Source organism: Haemaphysalis longicornis, unplaced genomic scaffold (assembly GCF_048455015.1).
Source record: "Haemaphysalis longicornis isolate Haplotype H1 unplaced genomic scaffold, Haemaphysalis longicornis Haplotype H1 scaffold_1, whole genome shotgun sequence".
Lineage (NCBI taxonomy): Eukaryota > Metazoa > Arthropoda > Arachnida > Ixodida > Ixodidae > Haemaphysalis > Haemaphysalis longicornis.
In genome coordinates, this window is record NW_027526203.1 from 55,648,245 (window position 1) to 55,659,654 (window position 11,410).

An 11,410-nucleotide genomic window follows, 5' to 3' on the forward strand; every position below is an offset into this window, starting at 1 on the left:
TTAATCACCGCTGTCGTTTGTGCCGTGTTGTAAATGGCGAGGGGAAATCGTTTGCGAGCGAATGTGCGCGCCTCGCAAGCTTCGTTGCGTTTGCGGCGAGCCACCTCACCATGTGTACGGTGCCGCTGTACGCGGGTATTGATTTTGGCTGAATGTTGTGTTTCCCGAGTTGTAACATTCGTGCACCCAATAATTTCCATTCTTGCCTGAGTGGTAATCATGTGTCATCCTGTTTTAGACCTCTGGAGGGTCTGAGCACATCACGTCCCTCCATTCAACCGGACAAGAGCCACAACCATTGTCAACAGTGTTTGGCCGCCAGAACGTAAGTTTTCAAACAGTTTTGGTAGCACAGTGGGCTACCATACTTGAATAATGTTCGATCACTTGAATGTACAAGTTCTCGCCCCCGTAACAATTATTGGTGTTTCATGCATAACCTAATATGTAGCTGCTAAATGGCAACCTTTATTGTTAATTTCGGAGAACTCAGTTTCACCCAAAAGCATAATGTGGGCATAGCAGTTAATCACCATGTATACGAATTTCCTGGTGTTAGTCATGTTTACGATGAAGCCATATTTCTTAGGTGGTGACACAAAAATGTTATTACCTTTGTAGTTTAGTCTTCGATAAAGCCTTACCAGTTCTGTTTTCAGCTATTTTCTGGATGTTTATCATGTGAATTGACAGTCCTTGCAGTCCACTTTTTCAAATAGTTAATGTAACTGCCTGTACCATTTACAGAGGCCTGATTGGGGTTCTGAAGGCTGCGATTTACGCACGCTAGTTCTGTACCGCCAATAAAGAAACATCCTTCCACAAAGAAAAAGATTTGAAAGTGTAAAGTATCAGCTGCATTATTCTTAACTGGAACATGCTAATTGCAAGGCCTGGGGCTTTTCCTGAAAGCACTGTGGATGTTATGAGAGAGGAAAACCACTCAAACACATCTGCTAAGGCCGTTGCTGCTCCAAGATGCGTGCAAGCATTGAGTCTTCTGAGCAATACATTACACCCTTTTTTTTAAACAACCGACGTGCATGCTGAACGTACTCCTGATTGGGCATGTGCCAGGCGCGTAGCCAGGAATTTTTTTTGGGGGGAGGGGGTGGAGGGGGGCCGTGGTCGACCAAAAGATGGGACGGGGAAATATGTAGGCAAGGCATCTTGCGCGTTGTTTTGGAAACGAAGCTTGAAATAACTGACTTTAACATGCGATTTGTGTATGCTCAATGCTAACTGTAAAGCCCACCTTAAGGAGCTTAGATGGTGATGATCATGATGATCACCGAAATTGCCGTTCGCTGGTCTGTGGGCACACCACGGGCGATTCATTCGTCCGCAGAGCAGGTGGTTAGGCGGACCCACGCTCGTGAGCGTGATCATGAGTGCGCTCGTGAGTGACGCGCGGTCCCTGAAGTTCGTCGGGCGGAAGTGCAAGCCAACACTGGGTGTTTACTATCAAGATTCTCATGTTTTAGATTTTCCTTTAGAAAAGGGACTATTAAGTTTTCTTGTCAGCTATGAAGTACAGTCGAGCACGATTTGAAGGTTATCGCGCCAGCATCGAGTGGCCAAGCGGGCCACCAGCCCATGGTTTCGTTTCGGAACCATGAAAATCGCGATTTCGCACTCTTTGCTCCCTTGTTGGCTGTTCCATGATACAACAATGGCCCGCACGACTGACTTGCCACCCTTTGGGTTTCAAGCTGTACATTCGTTGTTATCAAGCACAGACTTGGACTTGGTTGCCCTTTATCTACGCCGACGATAACGAAACTTGCATGGAATATTTGCTAAAGCTGGTGTTCTTTCTGCTTCGTTTGAAAGAGTAGCTTTCCCGCGACAACCTTCGAATCGCAGTGGACTGTACATGCGGCGCATTCGTATATTATGGCGGTGAAGCTAGCAAACGTGCGTCTTCGTCCTTAAAGGAGCCATGAAGAGAAAACACAAGTTTGGTTCATTCGAAAGATTGCCTCGTTAGAACCATAACGACACCACTTATAACGCAAACTTCGCTCAAATAAGCTACATAATTAGAAAAAAAGGAAATGATCACGCGACCCACCAGCTCATTTTCCGCAACAAACCTATGATGTCACTCGAGAATGCTCTGCGATTTGCGGAGGCCGGCAAACGCATGTTAGGCAGGGCTTACAGTTTGCATAGCGAGCTAAATGCCCGTGAAACATACTGCACATTCTTTTTATGACAAAGAACGGTGGAGTAAATGGTTGAAGTTCCGAACGAACACGCAAGCGTGTATGCCAATGCGTACGAAACTACCGCCAGCCGAACTCGACCTCTCGCCGTCACCACCATCGCGCAGACGAATTTTCGGGTTCAAGGCTCTTCGGGGCCAACGAACCGTCCCAGCACGCACAGCCGTGACCTTGCTTGGTATCGTAATCCCTTCACAGGAGGTTGGCCGTCATATCGCCAACCAGGAAAGGTAAAAATAGAAACAAGGGGAGTAAGGAACACAGAGCAGCAACGAGATAGTGCCACTCGTCGCACAGGTTTCGGTATGGAGGTCGTGTTGGCTTGCTGCTGTCGTTACGAGCTCGTTTACAGTTTACAACCACTGAAAACTTCGGTTTGTTCGAGCACTTTACAATGAAATTTCGTTGCTGTGTTTTGAAATGCCCATGTAGTACGGGCAAATCGTCGAGGGAGTGCGACATCCCCGCCGGTGAGGTCTCCTTTCATGTGCTGCCCAACGACGAATCTCGGCGAAGCAAGTGGCTATGTTTTGTGAACTTTGCAAACGGATGAGAAAGAGAGCTAAAGGAAGTACGAGTGTGCTCGCTTCATTTCCGAGGAAGTGATTACGGCAGGGACCCGGACATGCTGGCGCTCGTCGCCGACTTCGTCAAATCGCCGCCAAAGCGCTCTGACCTTGGGGAAAAAAATTGCCGTACACACCGCGCATTGACGCTCAAATCTTTCTGGTCGGAGCAGAGAGCTCGAGCGAACGGCTTTCCATACACGACACTGGCCAACTGGCATAAGCGATACTGCTACTAAAATTGAAAATACGGCACATACGTACCAGTCTGTATTCATCCGTCGCGACGGGGCTGACGAGGCAGCGGTGCCGACGGCTGGGCGTTCGTCTGTTGTGGCTATCGCGGAATGGTCGCTTTCCCGTCCACCGCGTATCCCACAACTCTTGCCGCTCGTGCACTTAGAAGCATTGAGCGTTCAAGTGGTGTAAGGTTGTTAAATGCAAGCCCGAGCTCCTCGGCGAGAGTTTTGTTCTCCGGATCAGGCGATTCCATGACTAGGGCTGCGGGTACACTAGGTTTTACTAGTATTTTTAAAATGGCCGCCGTCTCGGTCGACTCCCGCGTGTGGGTGGTATATGGAGTCTACATACTAAGTATATGTTTCATGGACCGGCTCGTATGACGCCATTGTTCACATGACGAAATGTGCAATTTTAGTGGGAGATTTAAAATTTTGGCTTAAATTGCCTTATTTCTCAGTGAATAAAGCATCATTTGCTTCCGGAAAAGCGCTTGGGGTACTATGAAACACCTAATCTTTCGAATAAAACAAACTTTTGTTTTCTCTTCATGGCTCCTTTAAGTAATCGCCTTTTGTTATTTTTTGTGCTAGTAACGTGAGTAGTGAACTTGCGCTAAGCGGAACACCTTATTGCACTGCTGTTGAATGTTGAGCTTGTTGCACGTTTCTTATTAAATTTCGTTATTTCTATCTGTTAAATTGACACAGACATGGCTTCAGTAAAATTCCGGTTAAGCAAATACAGAATGCTGATTCTAAAGGGAGGTCAAGGAAACAGTGGAATAGTGCCAAAAAAACAAAGCTCCGCAATAAGGAGAATTGTGTAGTTTTGTTGATGTGGAGGAAATAAAGATGGGCAGAGCAATGCTTTTTATGCAGCAGAAATTATGGAACTGCAATAGTCAATGAAATGCGATGTCGGTAGAAAAATAAACATATCAAGGATTGATAGTTGACTGAACAAAATACAGCGACATGCTCTGTCATGTGATTATACTTTGTATCAGTGTAAAGACAAGGAATGACACGCTCCCGACCACATGTAAGCCTATATGAGGCTTTTCCTGCTGTTTTGCCATTCCCCGGCCATGCTGTTCCGCCAGTGAAACAGTGGGGCTGTTTCGATCAGCTCGCGGCAGGTTCCCGGTGCTTGTCGGTGTATCCGGCGCGAAATGCAGCCGGGCTGTATATATTGACAGGTACAGCATCTGGAGCGGGCGCATGGATCAGACGTTGACATTGCCCTTGCTGTCAGCTTTATATGAGCAAGAATGTCCTTAAAACTGCAGGTTCCGCGCCTGCAGGTGACTTTAGGCGGTTTTTCAGGCTGCTTAAACTGCACCCCAGCCTTGGCATAAAACATTATGGGAGGGGCACCGCCCCCCCCCCTCCCATTACCCTACCTTCGGCTACGCCCTTGGCGTGTGCTTATTCTTTCTTGCATCCACCACATTCGGGTCGTCACGTTGATTTGGGAATGCTGGAATCCAGCATATTGCTGGCAAGATACGAGAGCTTGAACACAACCCACTTGCCCGCAATGAGTTTTCGAAGATCTCCACCACCTGAAGGTACTGAAGTGAGATGTAAGCCTTGCCTGAAAACCATACCAGATGAGGGTACCAACTCATAATTAGGTATCTTTCTCGCCCATTTACGTGTTTTGAACGAAAAAAGTGCCATTTAAAGGTGACACGTCGTTCTCTGCCGATTTCTGATGCCTGATTAAGTTTGTGGGCATTAATTTAGCAGCTTGCTCACATGTCTAACGTGTATGTGTGCTTGTTAGGAGTGAAGTAGGTAAAAATTGAAAGGTTTGATTGTAGTTGTGCATAGATTACCTACATTGTTTTCATTCCTAGAAAAGAAAAATTTAGGTAACCCTGCCAATTGTTCGGCATTGCTGCATTTTATTATGCTTGTATGATTCGTAGAACCTGCAGGAGTTCAGCTGCTTGTTAAAGGAGAAATAAACAGTGGTACAAAAAGAAGAGCATCTACTAAATAAAAATCTTCACAATCGCAGGATGCCAACGGTCCACCTACCAACTTGCGTCCTGCATTGTTTCTGCTGGCTGGAGCGGCGCATGGAGCATTTTTCAGCTTCTCGAAGTTTGTGATCAAGCGCTGCCCCAAGTGAAGGATGCCGCAGAGGGATCTTCTGTTTTAATTTTAATGCCACAATTTCATGTGCTGAGCACTTACTCGTAAGGCATTTTAAATATTCATCATCCCAGAGGGTATGTTACCTTCGTCTTGGGTGGAATGTGGCTGCAATCAGGTTATTTGTGACAGAAACAAGTGAACCATGTGGTGAGAGTCATTGAGGCCTTGTTGATTGCGCATGCTTCTGAAATAACATTTTCATTCGGCTGAATACTTTCTAAATATTACAATTTGTGAACAAAATATAATAAAAGTCATGATTAGTTGTACTACAGTGCAGGAAAGAAATGCCAGCATATGTTTTAAGAGCCTCTGATATTTCAGGTCATTGGCTGGTGAGCAATAAAACAGAACTGAAAATTGTTTAAAGTGAAATCAATTATTTGTTCTCACCAGTGCATGACCCGTAGTAAAAGCTATCTGGTCTCCCAATTTCAAATGAGACAGGAAATGCCAAAAAAAATAAGGAAATAAACAAGACAGCTTGCTAAAATAAACCAATTCAAAGAATTGCTCAATGTCTATAAAGTGGTGATTCAGGCGGGTTAGTTCAGTGTTGATGAAATACAAGCAGGCACTCGCCTGGTCAAAAACAAATAAACAAATAAAGACGTTTTGGGGCCCCTACTGGTCCCTTGATCACAATGAAAGGGGGGTGAAAGGTAGCGATTATTTATAGGTTTGGTATCGCAGAGTGCGCATGTATATCTTGGGGAGATTACCCCGCGACCGGTTAATCGTGTTTTTAGTTGGTTGAATATGCGCTGATTCTAAAAGTAGTCGTGTCGACAGGCGCTTCTCTGATGCGATTATGCATGCGGAATCCCAATCGATGACATGGTCAGTAGCCAGGTGATGATCCGCCAAGGCATTTCAGCTTGCATTGCCTTTTTTGACATCGTTCTGGTGCTATTGAATTCTTCTTTTAAAAATTTCCAGTTTCACCTATGTAGGATGCGTTGCAATCCTTGCATGGAATTTTGTAGGCAACTCCGGGGAATCTTGATTTTTCTAAAGGGTCCTTCACGCATACCAGCTTCTGCTTAAGCCTGTTCGTTGGCACGTGTGCAATTTTAATGCCGTATGTGCCAAACACCCTTGCAAGAGCTTCACTGATGCCTTGCGTGTAGGGGACGGCAGTGCGTTTTTGCCTGTCTTCTTGAGGAACCCTTTCGGAGGAGCAACTGAAGCCCGCAATTGTTGCGTCCTCACAAGCTTTGAAAGGTAGCCGTTGCTGCGAAGGTCCTTCCTTACCACGGCTAGCTCTTGCTTGCGTAGACCAGGCTCAGAGCAGATTCGTGATGCGCGTGAGAAGAGTGCAGCGGTGGCGGAGCGTTTTTGACCTATAGTCGAACCCCAGGTATCTACCCGTGTGGGTCGGCTTTCGATAGACACTGGTTGTAAATCCTTTGGCCGACCGTTTCAGAAGTACGTCGAGGAAGGCGATCTGTCCATTATTTTCCTGTTCCATGGTAAACTGGATGCTTGGAACACAAGAGTTTAGATGCTCAAATAAAGGCATTACGTCTCGGCGGTGGATCACACAAAAACAGTCGTCTACGTAGCAGACAAAAATCTTGGAGCCGTCTTGTACAAGCATAGCGCAGAATTTTCTAGAGCCTCTAAGGCAATATTCGCACAGACTGCTGAAACGGAAGCTCCCATCACTGTTCCAAACCGCTGCTTGTAACATTGTACATTGAAAACAAAACGTGTTCTGCAGGCCAAATTCCAGGCAAAATTACGCGGTCCGGAGTTGCAAGGATCTACTCAAGGACGATGTATCTCGGCCTTCATGGTCGACAATTGAGACGCAAGACTTATATCGTCTCCTGGAATTTGGCCTGCAGAACACATATTTTGTTTTCAGCGGACACTATTACAAGCAGCGGTTTCGAACAGCTATGTGAGCTTCCATTTCAGTAGTCTGTGCGAATATTGCCTTAGAGGCTATAGAAAATTCTGCGCTATGCTCGTACAAGACGGCCCCAAGATCGTTGTCTGCTACGTAGACGACTGTTTTTGTGTGATCCACCGCCGAGACGTAATGCCTTTATTTGAGCATCTAAACTCTTGTGTTCCAAGCATCCAGTTCACCACGGAACAAGAAAATAATGGACAGATCGTCTCCTCGACATACTTGTGAGATGGTTGGCCAAAGGATTTACAACCAGTGTGTATCGAAAGCCGACCCACACGGGTATACCTGGGGTTCGACTCTGCGCATCCTATAGGCCAAAAACGCTCTGTCGCCGCTGCACTCTTCTCACGCGCATCACGAATCTGCTCTGAGCCTGGTCTGTGCAAGCAAGAGCTAGCCGTGGTAAGGAAGGACCTTCGCAGCAACGGCTACCCTTCAAAGCTTGTGAGGACGCAACAATTGCGGGCTTCAGTTGCCTCCCCCGAAAGGGTTCCTGAAGAATAGAGGCAAAACCGCGCTGCCGTCCCCTACACGCAAGGCATCAGTGAAGCTCTTGCAAGGGTGTTTGGCACATATGGCGTTAAAATTGCACACGTGCCAACGAACAGGCTTAATCAGAAGCTGGTATGCGTGAAAGACCCTTTAGAAAAATCAAGATTCCCAGAGTTGCCTACAAAATTCCATGCAAGGATTGCAACGCATCCTACATAGGTAAAATCGAGATCATGACGGAATCCTGTCTGGCCGGAAGGGTACATTAGGAACGAAAAAGAGACGCCGACCAGTCCAAACAAAACGTACTGACGTTTCGGCTTCCAGCACGGAAGCCTTGTTCACAATAAATGCATCACCAGAAGTGGGTCGTTTAAGTGGGCTTGAATGATGGCTGCAAAGAGCGTGCGTAGATCGGGTTTAGATTTCAGTCGTTACGATTGACCGTGTTAGATGTGGTCTGAATGATTAGCGATTCCAGATGTAGCCGTGATGCGGTCACTTTTTCTGTAGCGACGATTCTTGCATTGTCCCAATCAATTTTGTGGTCATTCACGACGGCGTGTTCGGCTAAATCATTGTTGCGGATGCTTTTATTCTTTACGTGACGTGCATGCTGCTGCAGACGATTCTTATAATTTCCTGATTCCCTGATATACACGCCGCTGCAGTCTGCACAAGGTATCTCGTATACCACACCGGGGAAGCGCTCCTTGGGCAAGCGGTCCTTGACTGTCACGAGCTCATGGCGCATCTTTTTGGCTGGAACGTGGGCCACCTGTCGAAGTTCCTGCACCAAGTTATGGCTCCGCTTGTCGGTAAAGGGACCACTCACGTTCGTAATTCTTTCGATTTTGTCGAAGACTCGCAACACCGTGATCGAGAAAGACGCCTTGATGGTGTCCTTCGACGTGAAGTCCCTTTTCACGAGTGTTCCGATTGACCTGGCTGTCAACGTATGCACCGCTGCTCTCGAGGCTGATGAGACGTTGCCCGGGAGATCACCGATGGATGTGCCAGAACTACGCAGGCTTCTAGATTTTTGCCTGAACAATATGTACTTCGTCTTTATGGGCCATTTTTACAAGCAAAGGCAGGGGACTCCAATGGGTGCCGCTATTTCGGTCACGGCGGCGAACCGGACCATGGAAGCGCTGGAAGCACGCGTGCTAGCCTCCTTTGCCCCTCAACCAAAAGTGTTCTTGCGTTATGTCGACGATTGTTTCTGCGTCGTTCAGAAAAACGCGGCGAACAGCTTGCTGGCCCACCTCAACAGTATGGAACGTGCCATTCAGTTCACGTCAGAAGAGGAGGCTGATGGCAAACTTCCCTTCCTGGACGTCCTCGTGTCTCGGCAGGGCCAGAGGCTACGTTTCAGCGTATACCGCAAGGAAACGCACACAGGCCGCTACCTGAACTTCAACTCCGTGCACCCCGCTTCCCACAAGAGGGCTGTTGTTAGCACGCTACTGCAGCGTGCGAAAAGATTGTGCTCGAAGCCCGAGGATGCGGCGATGGACACGGCAAAGGGGTGGGACGACCTGGCTAGCTGCGGTTAGCCGAGGCACTTTATAAATGCAACGGAAAGCCAACTGACCCGACGGGGACAACTGGACGTGCCTCCTGCCCCGATGAAGCGAGCTCCTGTGCCCTACTTTCCAGGAACAAGTGAATGTTTGGCACGTGTCCTACGGGAATATGACGTGCAGGTGGCCCACGTTCCAGCCAAAAAGATGCGCCATGAGCTCGTGAGAGTCGAGGACCGCTTGCCCAAGGAGCGCTTCCCCGGTGTGGTATACGAGATACCTTGTGCAGACTGCAGCGGCGTGTATATCGGGGAATCAGGAAATTATAAGAATCGTCTGCAGCAGCATGCACGTCACGCAAAGAATAAAAGCATCCGCAACAATGCTTTAGCCAAACACGCCGTCGTGAGTGACCACAAGATTGATTGGGACAATGCAAGAATCGTCGCTACAGAAAAAGGGACCGCATCACGGCTACATCTGGAATCACTAATCATTCAGACCACATCTAACACAGTCCATCGTAACGACTGAAATCTAAACCCGATCTACGCACGCTCTTTGCAGCCATTATTCAAGCCCACTTAAACGACCCACTTCTGGTGATGCATTTATTGTGAACAAGGCTTCCGTGCTGGAAGCCGAAACGTCAGCACGTTTTGTTTGGACTGGTCGGCGTCTCTATTTCGTTCCTAATCCTACATAGGTGAAACTTGAAATTTTTAAAAGATTCAATAGCACCAGAACGATGTCAAAAAAAGGCAATGCAAGCTGAAATGCCTTGGCGGATCATCACCTGGCTACTGACCACGTCATCGATTTGGATTCCGCAACTATAATCACATCAGAGAAGCGCCTGTCGACACGACTACTTTTAGAATCGGTGCATATTCAACCAACTAAAAGCGTGATTAACCGGTCGCAGGGTAATTTCCCCGAGATATACATGCACACTCTGCGCCACCGAACCTATAAATAATCGCGACCTTTCACCCCGTTTCATTGTGATGAAGGGACCAGTAGGGGCCCCAAAACGTCTTTATTTGTTTATTTGTTTTTGACCAGGCGAGTGCCTGCTTGTATTTCATCAATAACTCACCCTCCCCTGACGAGTTTTCGTCGAACCTTGGACTCTATTAGGTGTCAGTGGGTTTACATAGCCAACTTGTGGGGACGCACATAAGCTCTTAACAAATGAGCTGCGTGGTGGCTATGCACTAGCCATGGTTTTTATTAGTTGCCTTGATGAATATGATCTTCTGTCGCAGTGTTTTAGGTAGCTCACTCGCACATTATTCCTTTGTTTTTAAGACATTGTGGAGTGTCCAATGATTTTTCGTTCTATTTCTGATTTTTATTGCAACTGTAAATATATCAGGAGTCCCGTAATGAGTTTCTGGCAGTAATAGACCACTAATGTGTGCATGAAGGCAGCCTAAATAAAAAAATTGGCTGCCTTGCTTTTGCTTAGAGGGGCCATGCAGACAACACACAAGTTTCGTTCATTCGACAGATTGCCTCGTTAGAATCATACTGACACCATTTTTAACGCGCACTTCACTCGAATAAGCTATATAATTAGGAAAAAGGGAATGGCCATGCGACCCACTAGCTCATTTCCCACAGCAGCATCTATGATGTCATATGTCCCCAGCTGTACGATTGGCTGAGGCCAGCAAAAGCAAACGCAAATGGGGCAGGCCTTATAAACATGCCGAATGAGCTATTTGCGCTTAAATGTAATGCATATTCATTTTACAGCCGTAAAAATGGTGCAGTAAAGAATAAAAGTTACGAAAATACGCGTAAACATACAAGTATCGATGTGCACTGCTGTTGGTACGGCGTGCACTATGCTTGTTTTAGCTGGACAGCAATCCGCCGCTTTGGAGTTGGCTTGCACGGCACTGGCCGATTGGCATAGGCGATGTTGTCTTACGTGACCCTGTTTGTCGAGGATACCCCATGTTTCACAAAACCATTACTTTCTACAGTAACGAAAACAAGCCAGGTGCAGACACAGTCAAAAACAAAGCAATGGCAAACAACGGTTCGTGGATGAGTATGGTAGCTCCACCTGGGAGGACTGATGGCTAGCAAGGCTGCAGACCCGAGTGACGCAGTAGTTTGTTTGATTACACGCACTTATGGCTTCATTGCTGACATCCCAAAAACACACGATATGGTGGCAGAATCAGACTTTTAACCTAAATTAATTTCTCACTGAATGCAGCATCATTTGCTGCCGGTCAAGTGGTGGGGGCACTTA

The 11,410-nt window shown here is 47.0% G+C and overlaps 1 long non-coding RNA gene across 1 annotated transcript; it reads left to right on the forward strand.

Annotated features, from left to right (window-relative positions):
* Positions 1–229: 229 nt before the first annotated feature.
* On the forward strand, positions 230–5,699 carry LOC144164201 (uncharacterized). Its single transcript, XR_013321092.1, has 2 exons — positions 230–325; positions 5,063–5,699. It is a non-coding gene; the product is annotated as an uncharacterized LOC144164201 (long non-coding RNA).
* The last annotated feature ends 5,711 nt before the right edge of the window (positions 5,700–11,410 follow it).